Consider the following 19401-nt stretch of genomic DNA (forward strand, 5'->3'; position numbering starts at 1 on the left):
TGACAATAGGCTACAAAAACCAAACAAAATATTTATCAGATGACCTATTCTCATAATCTCAATAGTTCTTCGTTCTATTTCCCTTGTTAAAGGTATTCTTTAAACTTTAAGATAAACTAAAAAATGCACGAAATAGTCATGGAACATTTTTTGCACAAAAATTCAGTTTTTTTTAGAAACGAATATATTTGATTTTTGTCAAAAAACGGATGAATTAGATTCAGTGTATTCTTTGTTTCTGGTGGAGACAATTTTCGTTTGTTTGAAATTAACAAAATTAAACAAAATTATTTTGACGTGCTCTGAACAAAAATGAATTATGAAAAAACCATTATAAGAAGAATGTATTGCATGTAGGAAAAACCGGGGCGAAAATGGCCACTTGTGATTTTGCCCAGAATATAATATTTTCACAGCATTCAATGCCAACTTTGTAGCGCGAACTATTGCGTAATTTATCCTAGTAAACTAAGCACCCGTCCAAATCATTCGATGGTTCGGAATCTTCGATTATCTTTTGTACTGTCGATGCCGAATGTGTTGCTGCTTTGGGAATTTTTGGACTGTTTTGGTGATACATACTCAAAAATTGGGTTGAGTTTCATAAAATAAGCGCTTTTGAAACATACAAATTTGGCCTAAGAAACATACAAAGCATACTGAAGAGTCCGTTCTTTGGCTCATACTTGAATGTTCACCCGACGCAACAGAACAAACTTTGAAGCAGTTCTTAATACAGTTTTTAAACAGCGAGAAAGTATCCTCAGAACTTTTTCTGTACGTTCAAGTTGCCAAAAAGTGATACGCGTATTTTAGAGCTCTAACAAAGTGAATATTTTCCAAGCACTGTAGAACTTTTGGTTGCTTAGAGAGACGACGCTTAAATTTTAATTTGGTATTGATCTTACCAACTTGAAAAAAAAATCACAGAACATGAAATATAAAATTGCTGTCTCAATCTATTATTGTAATCATCTGGAACATTGATCAAATTGCCACTTATTATGTGTGCTTAGTGTAATCTAATTCATTCGAAAGCAGAATGAAAGAAAAATCTCTTAGTTTGCTCTTAGAGCTTCTACAGCTCAATCTTTTCATTGACTTATTAAAAAAAATTTCTGATTTGTTAAACTCACGCTCACAATTGGTAATACTATTCATCTGACTTCATCACACACACAGTCCTTCAACTGGTAAACGATATCAGAACTTTTCTTTTGTCTGTACTGCCCATACTCGCATATCGATTTTCGCCAATTTTGAGTTAGCTTTAGGAATGCAATCTATCCTCAATAAACTCTCAGAAATGGCATTAAAAGTTGAAGGCCATCCGGTAATTTTTCAAGCAATAATTTCGATACCCAATTAAGCACGTGGCTCGAAATGACAAATCGCATGGATCAAGTATGCATGTGGAATCTCCTACTCGTTGCGCGCCAAACGATTTTTTCAACGAACTAGTATTCTTTTCTTCGACGACTAAACACTTATGCAACTCGTTGCGCGTCAAACATCAATCGTAGATCTAGCAAGCATTGGTGGCTTTTTCAACGGAAAATTCCATTGTCCATACAAACCAAACTTATGGATTTTTCCCACTTTTCCGTTAAATTTTCCTAATTTTTTTGATGTACGAACCCGGTGGGGGTAGAAACTGATCAAACAAAAAAAGAATCATGTAAATCCGTACATCCGTTCTTAAGTGATGCGATTACAAAGAATGACCTCTGCATTTTTATATGTATAGAAGATAGATAGATGAAATCGCACCGTAGATTTTACTTTTATCGCACATTTCAATGCATTTGATGAATATAGGCTCGGTTACTCTACTACATGGCAGAAACATCAACCGGACCGCTTCGCAGTTTGTGTTCTAACATTTCTGATAGACATTCCGAGTTTGTCGAACTTCTCACGTTCTACGGACAAGCATTCGTTTATTTGTTTGTTTGTTTTTTTTTTTGCTCCACCAGAGGTCAGCTGCTCTGTGGATGGACTTGACTGTAACGGACGGTGGATGCTAGCAGTTTCCCGCTGTTGCTCGACGGTATTTTACGTAGGTATGACAGGTATGTGCATCCTGTCTGTTTCATTTGTTTGCTTGGGTTAGGCTTCCAACGCGTTTTCAAAACAAGAGATGGTGTCTCAAGGCTTGTTATTTTTTTTTTATTAAAGTTTGAAGGCTTGATGTACGTGTTGTTGATTTAAAACAAAATTTGTTCAGTTATGATCTGATGTGACTTTGGCCCTTGTCAATGTTTGTTCATTTACGTGCAATTAAAACTGATTACAGACTTTGGTTTCTTCATCGAATTTTGCCACGGCAATACCTACATCCCTGCTCTCGACCATTTTACTTTCGCGCTCACCAATGCAAAACGTACGACATCCTTTCAAACACGTCAGCCAGCTCCAGAACCCTCGGAGGTTCGGAGTCGTTAGCGTAAAAATTTCAAATCTAGTTTGCACCTTTGTTGGCCAGGTGGCAATAATTCTCAGGACAGTAGTGACCGAAAGGTTGCCCTTTTGGGATTTCACTTCTGACCCACGCGCGCTTGGAAAAGGTTTCCTTTCGGGCTATTGTTGCCGTAAAACCTTACGAACCCGTGGCACCAGGCGCCCGGTTTGTGTTCACTTGTTAGTGCGATGACGATGACGATGACGGCGAATTTGTACGGACCGGCCCCCCAAAACTGCGGATGGATGTCAGAAGATAATTACATGCTTTTTGTGGACCCTGACCGGGAGGCATCGTTTGACCTCGGGACGTTGTGAGCCCACTGACAGCTGCCGGAGAGGGTGATTTGTCTCATAAATCAGTCCCGAGATTGTGCTTTCGGTTCCATTCCACGTCGGTCAGAAGGAAATGGGCGTGATTGCGGAACTGGTAATATTTAGGACGGAAAATGCAAAATGCTAATGAGAAAGATTTAGGCGATAGTACGGAGGATGACAGTAGACAGTAGACAGTAGACTGTGGGTAGGAGCAGAAGACAGACGAAACTAATTTTCCCGGTTGATGAACATTACGGTGGTGAACAATCTAGTTGTAGATGCTAAACGAATGAAATATTTTTATGACAAAAAAGTAAACTTTCATATTATTAATATTTTTCACTCATCCTGTTCGAATTTCATGGCAACATACAATGTTCCATAAAATCATGTGCTGTAAATTTCACACACCGAGTACACATTTGATACTGCATGCGTATTTGAAACGGAAACTTTTTTTCCGGGAAATCCTTGCCAAAGGGCTGGAAAAAAGAGACAAATGGAACCGCGCACATCGCTACTATTTTGTTTCAACTTTGAACAAAGGATGTCCGTTGGCAGCTCGGTAACCACCTCGACTCTGCTGGAGTCTGGTGTGAAAGAAATGCAACGGTTCTTTGTCCTACAATGTTGCAGTGCAACTGTCGAATGGTTCGCGTTCGGCGCGCTGAAATTTAATGCTAGTTTTGATGTAAAAAAAAGCAGTGAATTTTTGCTTGATTCGGTCATGCAGGGTTTCATCTTTATCGAAAAGAATTCATTTGAACCACTAGAAAAAGTGGTCTCTAATGTGTTCCCTTTGGTTTCAATCGAGATTTCTCTATCAGAATGCTAGAACTGTACCAGGGTTTAAATTTCACAGTATCTACTAAAATGTTGGTTTGTGTTTACAAATCAGAAGTCTGAAGTTTTGTTGAATAATTAAAAGAATATCTTTCGAATACAAAAATTCCCTTTAACTCCATTGCATTGAATTCCGTTACTTTTTTGTTACTAATATCACGAAATTGTAACAAAGACAAGTCCTAGTATTTCTGTCCGGGTTTTGCTGCCATCATCAGTTTATCTGATTTTAATATGTGTTTCCTAAGTCGGTTGATAGACCAAAATCAGATTTTAGTTTTTGTGCAGGTTTTTCTAAACACAAAACAACATTTTAGTTGATATTATGAAGTTGAAAGCCAAAAGCGAAACCTATAACGGTACTACTTTGGGCTTTTAGTATTTTGAAGAAAATTTAAATGGATCATATTAGTCACCAGTTTTCCAAATTTTTTATTTTTCGTGATAAAGAGAGGGTGAAGCCAGAGAGAAAGCGACAAGCGACGCGAAGCGAAACTTAACAGATCGCACGAAGTCGCGCGGCAGAGCTCCGTCCATTCAAGTTCAGCAGAAAAATGACATGTATGTCAGAGTGAGTGCGATGCGATCGGTCAGTAGTCGCTTCGCAACGCATCGAGTTCACTCTGACATACTTGTCATTTTTTCTGTTGAACTTAAGTGAACGGAGCTCTGCCGCGCGACTCCGTGCGATCTTTCAAGTTTCGCATCGCTTCTCTTCGCGTCGCTTGTCGCTTTCTCTCTGGTTTCACCCTGACACTCTAAAAACTGATACAATGATAAAAACTGAAAAGAGCTAACCAAAATACTACTATCTTTGTACGTTACTATTTTGATAAATTAGTGACGAAATAGTAAAGATATTCAATATACTGGAATTAAAGAAATATAGTCCATCTCTCTAACTATTAATAAAAATACTAATCACAAGGGAAAAAGTAACAAGTTAAAATGATGCGAATATCGAATAACGCAAAGAAACAAACAAAATTACGACATGAACTGAATAAGGCACAAACAAAAACACTTTTACTTGATTGTAATAATCAGTGCAATTAAATTATCAAGCTTTTAAAATTGAACAAACGAAAATACATAGCAAATGTGAAATAACAACAACATTAATAAAAGAATGAATGAAAAATCAAAATAACGCTAACATAAATAGAAAAGTCAAATATCTTGAAAAAGAGTATTGAGTTTAAAAAAGCTAACATATTATTATTAAGGGAATTGATCTAAAGCAAAAGTATAGCAAGAATATCATTCATACCATAAATACGCACATAGGGTCAAAAAGATTTTCTGGCCCGAAGGGGCGAATGATCCTAAGGTGTTAAAACCTCTCTCATTGAAACAAAAACAAAAAAGGAGAAAAACAGAAAGAAACAAAACAAAATTACGAAATTAGCAAAATAAAGTAAAAACATAGGTAAAATTGGCATTTACAGTGGAAATGAATTATCACATTTTGAAAAATGAACAAACAAAAATACACAGTAAATGTGACATAACGAGAACTTAAATAAAAGAATCAATATAAAGGGCCATCATAAAATTCAACAAATATTTTGAAAACAATAATTGAGTTTAACAAGAGCTGTCATATTAATATTAATAATAAATCTATAGTACAAGTATAGCAGGAGTGTCATTCATACCATAAATACCAAGCACTCTACGAAAAACAATACTGACAAAACAGTGAAACATTCAAATATCGTAAATTATTTCTATAATTACTAACTCTCAAGTAGGGAAAAAATTTCTAAAATTGCTGAAATTGCTAAAACTGCTAAAATTGTTAAAATTGTTAAAATTGTTAAAATTGTTGAAATTGTTAAAATTGTTAAAATTGTTAAAATTGTTAAAATTGTTAAAATTGTTAAAATTGTTAAAATTGTTAAAATTGAAAAATTGTAAAAATTGTAAAAATTGTAAAAATTGTAAAAATTGTAAAAATTGTAAAAATTGTAAAAATTGTAAAAATTGTAAAAATTGTAAAAATTGTAAAAATTGTAAAAATTGTAAAAATTGTAAAAATTGTAAAAATTGTAAAAATTGTAAAAATTGTAAAAATTGTAAAAATTGTAAAAATTGTAAAAATTGTAAAAAATGTAAAAATTGTAAAAATTGTAAAAATTGCAAAAATTGTAAAAATTGTAAAAATTGTAAAAATTGTAAAAATTGTAAAAATTGTAAAAATTGTAAAAATTGTAAAAATTGTAAAAATTGTAAAAATTGTAAAAATTGTAAAAATTGTAAAAATTGTAAAAATTGTAAAAATTGTAAAAATTGTAAAAATTGTAAAAATTGTAAAAATTGTAAAAATTGTAAAAATTGTAAAAATTGTAAAAATTGTAAAAATTGTAAAAATTGTAAAAATTGTAAAAATTGTAAAAATTGTAAAAATTGTAAAAATTGTAAAAATTGTAAAAATTGTAAAAATTGTAAAAATTGTAAAAATTGTAAAAATTGTAAAAATTGTAAAAATTGTAAAAATTGTAAAAATTGTAAAAATTGTAAAAATTGTAAAAATTGTAAAAATTGTAAAAATTGTAAAAATTGTAAAAATTGTAAAAATTGTAGAAATTGTAAAAATTGTAAAAATTGTAAAAATTGTAAAAATTGTAAAAATTGTAAAAATTGTAAAAATTGTAAAAATTGTAAAAATTGTAAAAATTGTAAAAATTGTAAAAATTGTAAAAATTGTAAAAATTGTAAAAATTGTAAAAATTGTAAAAATTGTTAAAATTGTTAAAATTGTTAAAATTGCTAAAATTACTAAAATTACTAAAATTACTAAAATTACTAAAATTACTAAAATTGCTAAAATTGCTAAAATTGCTAAAATTGCTAAAATTTCTAAAATTGCTAAAATTGCTAAAATTGCTAAAATTGCTAAAATTGCTAAAATTGCTAAAATTGCTAAAATTGCTAAAATTGCTAAAATTGCTAAAATTGCTAAAATTGCTAAAATTGCTAAAATTGCTAAAATTGCTAAAATTGCTAAAATTGTTAAAATTGCTAGAATTGCTAAAATTGCTAAAATTGCTAAAATTGCTAAAATTGCTAAAATTGCTAAAATTGCTAAAATTGCTAAAATTGCTAAAATTGCTAAAATTGCTAAAATTGCTAAAATTGCTAAAACAGCTGAAATTGCTGAAATTGCTAAAATTGCTAAAATTGCTAAAATTGCTAAAATTGCTAAAATTGCTAAAATTGCTAAAATTGCTAAAATTGCTAAAATTGCTAAAATTGCTAAAATTGCTAAAATTGCTAAAATTGCTAAAATAGCTAAAATTTTTAAAATTGCAAATAGCTTAAATAGTGAAAATAGTTATAGCATAAAAGCTTAAATAGCAAAAAAATAAAAGTAACAAAATGGTGAAAGTAGCAGTAATAGCAAAAAAGTAACATTAATAAAATTATCAAAATGGCAACAGCAAAAATAGCTAGAATTAAAAAAAATGGTAAAATATGATAAAAACAACTAAAATAGCACACCGCAAAATCAAAACTAGCAAAATATTATGCATAAGCAAAACAAAAACTTGTCAATAAGTAGCTCTAGTAGTTAAATAGAAACTACCTATGAGCTGATTGGTCGAAGACGAAACATAAAAAAATAATAAAAATACAAATGGTTTCACAAACTGTCGTCTTCAAATCATGGTTTCGATTGGATCACAACGATCACAAACTGGAAAGAAACTGAAATAAATTCAAAATGAAACCAGTAAACTAAGGATATGCGATGATGTCAGTCGGTGTTGAGCAGTCGTTCGCACCGCTCGCGTATAGCTCTTGGCTCCTGGAATTTTTTTTTTCTGGCTACCTAGAGTTTCATTGATTCAAGGCTTCAGTCTTTTTCAAGGCTACCTGAATCACTAACTAAGTGATACAAAGAGTGATATTAGAGTGACTAAGTGATACAAAGAGTGATATTAGAGTGACTAAGAAATTAATCAGCCTTTTTGAAGGCTAGCTAGGAGTCTAATCGAAGACTAATTTAGCCTAGTTAATTTAATTTAAAATTTCATTAATTTCAAAAATGCCTGCGTTCAACCGGAAAGGTAACAAGCCTAAGGCTAAAAATAATTCAATACGGAATAAATCACAATCCGTTATTCAACATTTTTCTAATAACATTCACGATCTAATAGAATCTGAATGTAAAAATAAAAGACAACGGACGGATTTCCCTTCCGTTGATCCTATGCCGTCTAACAATATTTACGAGATTCTTCCTGAATCCGATTGTAGCGACATAGAAGAAAATTCTTCAAAAATTCCCAAAATGGACGCTTGTCGTTCTGGGAAGAAACATCAATCTATGCCACCAGTGACGGTGATGATTTCCGACTTCAAAGCATTCCGTACTGAGCTTTCTACTTTTCTCCCGGAAGTAAAAGTCTCATTTCAAATCGGACGAAGAGGAGAATGTCGAGTCTTGGTGGATGGATTGGAAGATTACGAACATCTTATTCGATATTTGTCCGAAAAACTTCATAAATTTTATTCATATGATATAAAATCAGACAGACCCTTCAAGGCTGTCTTGAAAGGATTATCAAATGATCAAAGTATTGATGAAATTAAAAATGAACTAAAAGAATTGCTTGGTTTTGCCCCTTCCCAAGTAATACTTATGAAAAAAAGAGCGAATGGTACTTCTAAACCACGCTCTGGAATTTCCCATGAACTTTACCTAATACACTTCAATCGAAGTGATGTAAACAATTTGAAAACTTTAGAAAAAGTACGTTTCATTTCCCACATTAAAATTCATTGGGAACATTATAAACGGCATAATCGTATTGCAAACTTAACGCAATGTCGTCGTTGCCAAGGCTTCGGTCATGGAACCAAAAATTGTCATATGGATATACGGTGTTTGAATTGTGGTAAATCGCATTCGAAAGACGTTTGTCCAATGAATGAAACCACTGATAAATTTTCATGTTCAAATTGCAATGGAAATCATAAATCCAATTATTTGAAATGTCCTGTCAGGGAAAAAATTTTAAACGCTCGTTCGCTTAGACAACAAGTCAAATCAACGACCTTAAATTTACAGAACATACCTGAAAATTCTTCTAAGGCACCTGCCAATTCGTCTTCTAACGAAAACAATTTATTGACAGGTAGATCGACCTCGTCATCATCTTCTTCTAATGTCAGTTATGCTGGTATATTAGGTAGAAATCTATCACCTATTTCTTCTAATGTAAATAATCAAAACACAGGACCGCCTTGCAGTTCTTCTTCTAACGAAAACAATTTATTAATAGGTAGACCGGCCAAATCATCTTCTTCTGATGGCAGTCTACCTACAAATATTCCTTCAATGCCATTCGCTTCTTTAAATGAAGTCGATTTAGGCGATATAACTGAAAATAAAATGATCTACCTACAAGATCAACTTTTTCAAATGATCATCCAAATGAATTCGACTTCATCACTTTTTGAAGCATTTCAAATCGGATGGAAATTTGCAAATAATATTATAATGAATTTAAAATTTAACAGTGATGTTAAATAATTATTTGAATATTTTAAATTGGAATGCTCGATCTTTGAAATCGAGTGAAGATGAATTTTATAATTTTCTCAAAGTTCACAAAATTCATATTGCCATTGTGACAGAAACTTTTCTTAAACCAAATGTAAAATTGAAAAGTAATCCACATTATGTGGTTCATCGATTTGACAGGTTTACTGGAATTGGTGGTGGAGTTGCCATTTTTGTCCAACGGCAAATTAAACATCGAATTTTACCTTCTTTCAATACTAAAGTTATTGAAAGCTTGGGAATCGAAGTTGAAACCATTCATGGAATTTATTTCATCGCTGGAGCATATTTGCCATTCCAATGCACCGGCGAACAATTAAATTTCTTTAAAGGCGATTTGCAAAAACTCACAAGATATCGACCGAAATTTTTCGTAATAGGGGACTTAAATGCTAAGCATGTCCAGTGGAATTGTAGGCAAAATAACAGTAATGGTAAAATACTTCATAATCAACTCTCAGCTGGTTACTTTACAGTTCTTCATCCCAGTAATCCTACTTGTTTCTCTTCCGTGAAAAACCCGTCTACAATTGATCTGGTTCTAACAGATCAAAGTCACATTTGTAGTGAACCGATTACTCATGCTGATTTTGACTCAGATCATCTTCCTGTAACATTCAGACTTTCCAACGAAGCTATAATTAATCCAATTAGTTCTATTTTCAACTATCATAGAGCTAATTGGTTGGATTACAGATCTCACATTGAAAATCATGTGGATCATGAAACTATTTTAGAAAATTCTGCGGACATCGACACAGCAATTGATAATTTGAATCATTATATTATCGAAGCTAGAAATCTTTCAGTTCCCAAAGCTCAAACTAAATTAAATTCTCCTATCATCGATGACAATCTTCAACTGCTCATTCGGTTGAAGAATGTTCGTCGACGACAATATCAACGTTCTCGTGATCCTGCTATGAAAAACATAGTTAAGGATTTACAAAAAGAAATTAAACATAGATTTACTCTTTTGCGAAATGAAAATTTCGCTAAAGAAGTTGAACAAATTAAACCATATTCTAAACCTTTCTGGAAACTTTCTAAGGTTCTTAAGAAACCTCAGAAACCAATTCCTGCTCTCAAGGAAGGAAATCAAATACTTCTTACAAATGGTGAAAAAGCTCAAAAGCTAGCTCAGCAGTTCGAGAGTGTCCACAATTTTAATTTAAACGTTGTGAGTCCTATTGAAAATGAAGTCTCACTGAAGTATGATCATATTTCAACCCAAGTGTTATCACACGATGACATTATTGAGACGAATTTTGATGAAATTAAATCAATTATTAGGAAACTCAAAAACATGAAGGCTCCTGGTAATGATGGAATTTTTAATATTCTTATTAAAAATCTTCCCGATGTTGCCTTGAGACTCCTGGTTAAAATTTTCAACAAGTGTTTTTCATTAGCTTACTTCCCAAAAAGATGGAAAAACGCTAAAGTAATTCCTATCCTAAAACCTGATAAAAACCCAGCAGAAACATCAAGTTATCGCCCAATTAGCTTACTTTCTTCTATCAGTAAACTTTTTGAAAAAATTATCTTGTTAAGAATGATGACTCATATAAATGAGAATTCAATTTTTTTTACCAGAGCAGTTTGGATTTCGTCATGAACATTCAACTACTCATCAACTTGTAAGAGTAACGAACATGATAAAATCAAATAAATCTTCTGGGTTATCCACTGGAGTTGCTCTTCTAGACATAGAAAAAGCATTCGACAGTGTTTGGCACAAAGGTTTAATAGCAAAAATGTCTGATTTCCAGTTTCCTATTTATTTGATCAAAATGATTCAAAATTATTTAACTGATCGTACTCTTCAGGTTAGCTATCAGAATTGTAAATCTGAATTGCTACCCGTACGAGCCGGTGTTCCGCAGGGTTCGAGTGTAGCTCCAATCTTGTATAATATTTTCACTTCTGATCTTCCAAATCTACCCGTTGGTTGTCAGAAATCGCTATTCTGTGACGACACAAGTCTGTTAGCCACAGGTAGAAATCTAAAAGTGATCTGCAGTCGCCTACAAAGAAGTTTAAATATTTTCAGTGATTATCTGTCAAAATGGAAAATTAAACCAAATGCAGCAAAAACGCAATTAATTATCTTTCCTCACAAGCCAAGAGCTTCTTTTCTTAAACCAAACAATAATCACATTCTCAAATTGAATGGCTTGGAATTGACATGGTCTGATCAAGCTAGATACTTAGGTTTAACGTATGACAAAAAACTCACTTTCAAGGATCACATTGAAGGAATCCAGGCAAAGTGTAATAAATATATTAAATGTTTATATCCTCTTATAAACAGAAATTCTAAGCTCTGTCTTAAAAACAAATTGTTAATTTATAAACAAATTTTCAGACCAGCCATGCTTTATGCGGTACCAATTTGGTCAAGCTGTTGTTCCACCAGGAAGAAAACGCTTCAAAGGATTCAGAATAAAATTCTGAAAATGATTCTGAAGCGTCCTCCCTGGTTTAGTACAAATGAGTTACACAGACTCACAAATATAGAACCATTAGATGTAATGTCACATAATATTATAAGCAAATTCCGACAAAAATCGATGCAATCTTCAATTGAATCGATTCGCTCTCTGTATTAGTTAGTAAGTTAGTGTATAAGTTCCTTTTCCCCATTACACAATACAAGTAGGTTTAGAATTTTCCCTACACAAAAATCTCAGAATTGCGGAAGCAAATGATGTCTTCATGGTAATAACCAAATCATATATATATATATATATATATATATATATATATATATATATATATATATATATATATATATATATATATATATATATATATATGTATGTATGTATGTATATATGTATATATATGTGTATATATATAGATATATATATATATATATATATATATATATATATATATATATATATATATATATATATATATATATATATATATATATATATATATATATATATATATATATATATATATATATAACAGGGCTGAAAAGTCACCACTTGTGGCTGAACACCCAATTTAAATCTTAATAATTTAATTTTAACTCATATTCCAATAAATAGTTATTAAAAAAAAAAAAAAAAAAAAAAAGGATATGCGATGAGTGCTTGGCGGTTTCTTGACAGTTGCAAAGAATTCCTTAGCTTTTGGTTGAGTTTAGTTCAATCTATTCCACATGAGATCGAGTTCCCCATTGAAGTGAAGTACCAAGATTTAATTCACTGTTCGAGTGTCTTTTGCCAGTATTGAGCCTCCGAAGAGGACATTTCTTACTACAAACATAGGGACGACAATGTAATGCCGTGCGGACAAAAGCACCGAATGGAATGGAAATTTTCTGTTCGATTGTGATCAATTAAAATATATAGTTTACCTTTCGGTTGATTGGTTTTTCTCATTTCCTGGTGCGTTCAAATCCATTTGGTGAGAATCATTCTGGCAGATTTAATCTGAAATGGAAAAATATAAAAGAGTGATGTAATGTAATTTCGTTTAAGTTTTGTATGATCAGTATCAGTTCAGTTTGCTTGCCTCCTAGCAAGGTGGCAGGAATTGATAATAGATTTTTTTATGATTTTTCAAAATTATTAACTCGTTTTATTTTAATGATGTTTCAAATACTAGTGTTCGAAATAATAAACGGTTAAAATTGAACAGTAGAACCAAAGCAACAATGAAATCTTTTTGATACTCATATTACAACACTAGAAGCTGTATTTGACTCACATTTTTTTTTATCTAAACCAACGAAAAAGAGACACATTTCGGAAAAATCTTATGAAATGCACATAAATGCAGCGTCGTATTTCATACAAATTTATATTTAAGAACCTGTAAAATTACTTGATTTGAAAGTTACATGGCTTGAACTGGAATGAAATAAAAAACAAAGGATAGCAGTAGCGCGACTTGAACCGAAAAACATTAGATCACAAGCACATCGGTTACTCGACTGAACCACAGTGCTCATATCTGTTCATTGAATAATTGACACATATAAATCCATACTTGGTAGCCGAGTGCAAATTACACTCGGATCGCGTGAAATTCTGTGCGAGTGGAATATTACGTCATTTGAAAAATTAAGTGGTTGTGAATTGTATCGTTTGTACAATTCTGTCACCTGTCAAATTCATAATTTTTGCTGTGGACTTATTACATGGATGAAATTTCAAAAAATATAAAAATTTGTAGAAGCACACAGAAAGAAATTATGAATTTTACAGGTGACATAATTCTACAAACTTCAAATTCATAACTACTTAACTTCGTACAGAATTTTTTTCTTCTAAGCATTAACTTGAGTAGATAAAGATATATGTTTAAGATAATTATTCGTTGAAACTGTGATATTTAAGGGCTGAGGCCAGTAGGTCGCGTATAACCACGTGGCTCGCTCTGCGTAGTACATTTATCTCAGTGCTCTCTCGTATATGTACAAAATGACTCTCGATGGGTCGGGTGGCCAAGAAAGTTTTGATATTTTCGGTTACCAGTTTGACTACATCACAAAAAATCCAATAAAGCTACCGCTTGTTTGGCCTTTCTGAGCCGATTTATGTTCTCTCTCATGTTTCGTTACGTTACTAGGAAACTGGAGCAGGAAAAATGGCGCCGCCATAGAAATCGACTTACCTTCACAAAAATAACATTCACTTCATTTTTATCGCGACAACACCTATGTGTTTATGCACTAATCGCATCTAAATTAAATTATCTAGGCATTGTCAGGATAGACTTTTGATGTATGCTTTTGAAGGCCAGATATTCAATGAACAAGTTTAAAGTTGCCGTTTTCAGCTATGCAATTCTTCCTCCAGAAAAAAGACTTTATCCGACCGCTAAAGTCAATGAATCATTCTGAACAAATTTTCTAAGAGATTGTCAGTTGGGTTTTTTGATATTCGTCACCGTTTCTGAGAACATCAGATTTGAAGCGTGAAAACAGCCCTCTAAATCACCCTAAAACACACTGGTCTCAGCCCTTAATGAATACATATCAAACAATGTCTAACTTTTCCTGCTATCCAAATATTTATCAAGGCTTCTCTTATTAATGACGACAATTTAGTATCCATAAGATTGCTTCCGTATGGTATAAACGCTTCTGAAGGGTAATTTTTTAAAGGATATAGGATTTGATTTTCAAATTTTTTTTGGTGAAATTTACATTGGCATCGATAGAACGATCAATATAATTTAATGTTCAAAGATGATTTTATGCAAATGTTGGATTATCTAGATCAGTTGTTCCCAAAATTTTTTGGTCGAATACCCAAATTTCGTTTTATTGCCCACCAAGTAGAAAATGTTAATCAAATTCTGCGACAATCAACATTTTTGCAGTTAACTCGAAATTTAAATATAAAATAGATAGAAACAAAAAATAATTTGCTTCCCAATCCCAACGCGGTAGAAATTAATTACTTGAGTTTACGTTTCGTCTTCGGCTCATCAGTGCGTCAGCAGATTATGTTGAACTGCTGACGCAAACCCCCGGATCAACATAATCCGCTGAGCAGACGTAAAGTTAATGCTATTTGCAAGACACTTTTTTTGTACACAAGAAGTGTAACGTCTAAACTGACGTCTCGAACGAAACAAGTTTCGGCTTACTGGCCGTACAGATTGTGGTAATTTGAAGGGGAAAAAGCTTGCTTTTACCCCCAAATTTATGCTAGGTGCACATAACCATTTTTACTTAAGTTTACGTTTTGTCTTCGACTCATCAGTGCGTCAGCAGATTATGTTGAACTGCTGACGCAAACCCCCGGATCAACATATTAATTAATTGTTAATTCAGGACCCTATCGTTCAAACTTTGGTTAAGCAAAACAACAACAAAACCTACCACATATCATTGCTCAACCCAGGAAATAAAGTGAGATCGACTGCTAGAGGAATGAAGTTTTTGGGATCGAAATTGGATCACAGGGGATCAACTAACGTGTGAAGCTAACCGACCGTGCACAGTCAAGTTCTTTTCTAGTGGGAAGTCTTCTGAGCTGTGTATAATAACATCCACAGTAGTTCAGTTGGCAGAGCGATTTCCCTGGATTAGAGAAGGTTGCGGACGGATTTATCTTTGAAAGCTTATGACTCCAGTTTTAGGATTTCATTATTTTCATTTTATCAGTCATAATCTCAGACCGTCTTTTCGTTGGGTAATGGAGAAAACAATATAATTTTTTAAAAGCTCGCTCAAAAGTAACTTTTCGAGTCATTTGTAGTTCTGGTTTTACATCTTATGTGAGAGACAAAAACGACTCTCAAGTGACGACTTTCCACAGGGAAAAATACGACAAAAAAAAGTTTTGGTAATAAAGATGTGCATGACTGTGTTTATTACCTTTGTTAGTATTTAGTTCTATGATTGTTAGAAAAACTCACAAGTCCTCTCACCCAGTAATAACTAAGCGATATCTACAACTGGATTCTGGTCCTGAACACTGGATTATAATATTAAACTATCGAACAAGATTTCTGGATCAGAATACTGAATTTGAACTTGGAATTTTGAAAGAGATTCTTTATCCGAATATGGATTCTGAGCTTGAAGCTGAATTAAGTACTTATATTCGGAACATGGATCTGGATTCTAGAGCTGGAGTTAGATTGTGAATCTCCTGACATAGACCTAAACCTACATTTTGGAGTTGGATTCTGCGCCAGAATTCTGTTTTCTGAACTTCAAACAGAGTTTCCGGAACTAAAATTTGAACTCTGAGTCTGGATTGAATTCTGAGTTCTTTAGGATTCCTCAATTCTAAACATGAACCTAAATAATTGACAGAGACTCTAAAACTAGACCAGGACTCTGGACCAGGACCTATAAAGTTTCTGGACCTGAACACTGAATCTGGACATGGGTTTTGAACCCGATTTCTAATAGAGAATCTGATCCTAAGGCAGAAATCTACACTTGAATACTGAGCACGGATTTGGATTCTAGACCTGAACCTGATATTTTGACTTGAACTCTCGGTGAAGGTTTAGGGTCTAAATCTGGAGCAGGATTCAGGATTCCAAACAAGATTTTACTCAAAAAATTTGACAAAGAATGCAGCTGAAACCATGGAAATTGATCCTGATTTTGAATTCTAAACCTGAAGCTGGATTCAGAAACATAACCCTGGATTTGGATTCTGGGCCAAAATTTTGAAGAATGATTAAAGACCTGGTTTCTGGGTCTGAGTTCTGGACCTGCATTCTGACCATGGATTCTGATTCTGTATTCTGAACCTGATACAGAATTTTTTTCGGATACTGAATCTGGACCTGAATTCTGTACATGGATTCTAAATTTGTGATCTGAGTACAGAATATGAATTCTGAATCTAAAATCGGGACTTCGATTCTGGGCCGGAATTCTTAAATTGGATCTGAAGTCTGGAACGGCATGCTGCACCTCAATTCTGGATCTATGGATATAAAGTCTGAACTTGGACACAGATTCTGGACCAAAATTCTTGGCAGAGATTTTTTACCTGAACATGAATTCTGCATCTAGATTCTGGAAATTAATTTTCAACCTGGATTTGGACTTTGGTTCTGGCACAGAATTCTGGCCCCGGATCAGCTGCTGACAGAGTTTTTGAACCTGAAATTAGATCCTGAATTCTGGACTTAGTTTCAGAACATGAACCGGGATTCTTGAGCGAATATCGGGATCTCAATTCTAGGCCTGCATTTTTCACCTGGGTTATAGACCTGAACTCCTGACAGGAATACATAGGTTTTTGTGTGTTTTGGACATGAATTCTGATCCCAGGCCTAGATTCTGGGTCTGAATTCATGACAGAAATTTTAAATCAGACCCTATATTCTGAACCGGGAAGCAGAATTCGGGACCTGAATTCCGAACATGAATCTGAATTCTGGATCTAACCTCAGGATTTTGAACAAGATTTGAGACTCGAATTCTGAAAATCTTTCTGACCAACTGGATTCTGAACCTGGACCTGATTTCTTTTCTGTACTTTGTATAAATTGAATTTGGAATATAGACATGATATGAATTTCTAATGAAACATTGAAACTATTTACACTCAGTTTTATTTGACCAATTCTTGGTCGTAGCAGCACTTAAATTTTCATCTTCTTACTTTCGTTTTCTTTCTTACAAATCTCACAAGAAATGATTGATGCACTAATCGCATCATTTTTGCAATTGATAGATTGAAATGGAATTCTTTTTCGCAATGCCATATTACCCACTTGTCTATAGAAACTTGTCATGAATACATTTTACTCAAAGACTTTCTCAGAAAGATTTTTTAGGTAAAGCCCACTATTTGCGACTCATTGTCCACCTGTTAAAAATTTTGAGTTTACTACACACTGACAATGAGGTAATGCCCACTAGTGGCCTGTAGGGACCAGTTTGGGAATCACTGGTCTAGATCATCGAGTGCTGATTTTTACCTTACATTGTCAACACCAACAAACTAAACAGTTCTTTTCAGGGCGTCCATATTTCTAGAAGAATAAATTTCAAAAGTATATTTGGTGTAGATAAAAAGAAGTAACACATCACTCAATACGTCGTTTGACTGGCATACAGATAGTTTCAATTATAGAGGTTTCAACATTAAGGTCATTCGCCTCTTCGAGCCATAAAAGCATACTGACCTTATGTGCGGGGTTAGGAATCGAACCCAGGTGGGCTGCTTGAAAGGCATTGACTATACCTGTCCCCAAAACATTTTTTTGTGTTAATTAATCGTTGCTTCTTGATTTAAAAAAAAAACCTGTGCAAGCTTAGCAATGGCTTCAAAAGTGTTATTCGGACTCTGCTGCATCGAAAAGACCCCTTTATTATTGGTGAGCTGAATTTAAACGTGGTCGTACAGACACCGATGATGGTGAATCTTCTGGTTCTGATTCAATTGAGGCGGTTACTCCAGCAAACATGAAAAAATGCCACAAATTGGATACATCTAATCGTGAATTGAAATTGTGTTAGATTGTTGAGGCCGTAGACATATCAGAAAGCAGTGTATTTGCAATTTTTGCATGAAAAATCAACCATGATAAAGCTTTTTTTAAAGTGGGTGCCGATTTACTCATAGTCGATCAAAAAACAACAACGTGATGATGGTTCAGAGCAGTTTCTGGTTATATTCACAAGTATTAAATCATTTTTTTTAATCGGTATATGACAATGGATGAAACATGGATCCATCATTTAAGGCCATCGTCCAAGTACCATGCGGGTGGTTTTAGGAAAATTTCGATGGAAATTTTGAAAAATTTGACAAAACCAAAAACATACAGACCTTGAAATACTTTTAACTATCTACAGGGTGAAAATGACTGGAAAATTTGGAGGATTTTCCGAGTCTTATCAAAATTAGCACTGGAAAAATGAGCTTTTTTGTGGAATCTTTCACAATTATTTGAAAAAATAAGGCCGAGGGCCGAATGTCACATACCAATCGATTCAGCTCGACGAACTGAGAAAATGACCGTGTGTGTGTTGTCAACTAAGAGGTCGAGATTTCAGAGATGGCTGGACCGATTTTGATCGAACTAGTCGCAAATGAAGGGTCTCCCCGTCACCCTGAACGCTATTGAGTTCGGATGTTTACTTTTTGAGCTACGAAGTTTTATGTCAAAATTTTTTGACAGTATCTGTCACAATTGACCTTGAAAATAGAATATATTTTCAAACTTAGATTCCGCACGGTAATACCTATCCAACAAGCCATAGATTGTTAAAATCCGTCCATTTTTAACGAAGATATCGAAATTTTTGTGTAAGCGACTTTTTTACCCTATTCCAGCAGTAGAAGTTTTGAGCGCTGTCTGGCAAAGAAATGCTTGGAAGCAACATAAAACACGATTTTTTATACTGTTCCATACATTTATTTCTAAGTACCCAAAAGACTGTGTACATCATGATATTTTGCCTCGGACCGATTTTAACACGGTTCGTTTTTAGCAACATAATTGTTGATGATGGCAGAATTTTCGAGTTGAAAGCAATTCCATAATTATATTGATTTAAACTACTTACAGCAATAAATAATGGAAGAACATAACAGCCATATACCATTCGAATCAGTTCGTCGAGATCAGCAAATGCGTGTATGACAAATAATTTCACTCAATTTTTTCGGAGATGACTCAACCGTTTTCTATAAACTCAGATTCATATGAAAAGCTGTATACTCCCAAACAAGGTTCCTGAATTATGTTTGGTTCCG

At 33.5% G+C, this 19401-nt stretch overlaps 2 protein-coding genes across 6 annotated transcripts in view; one reads left to right on the top strand and one right to left on the bottom strand.

Annotated features, from left to right (window-relative positions):
• LOC131430237 (rab3 GTPase-activating protein catalytic subunit) overlaps nucleotides 1-19401 on the top strand; it is a 507058-nt gene that overhangs the window by 252130 nt on the left and 235527 nt on the right. The window lies entirely within an intron of this gene.
• The window catches only part of LOC131430239 (leucine-rich repeat and fibronectin type-III domain-containing protein 3), a 461469-nt gene that overhangs the window by 246122 nt on the left and 195946 nt on the right, over nucleotides 1-19401 (bottom strand). For all 4 annotated transcript variants that reach the window (XM_058595032.1, XM_058595030.1, XM_058595031.1 and 1 more), the window contains one exon: nucleotides 12567-12642. The gene's annotated coding sequence lies outside the window, so the exon portion shown is untranslated. The remainder of the gene's footprint in view (nucleotides 1-12566; nucleotides 12643-19401) is intronic.

The sequence above is a fragment of the Malaya genurostris genome, chromosome 2 (assembly GCF_030247185.1).
Source record: "Malaya genurostris strain Urasoe2022 chromosome 2, Malgen_1.1, whole genome shotgun sequence".
NCBI classification, from domain to species: Eukaryota; Metazoa; Arthropoda; class Insecta; order Diptera; family Culicidae; genus Malaya; species Malaya genurostris.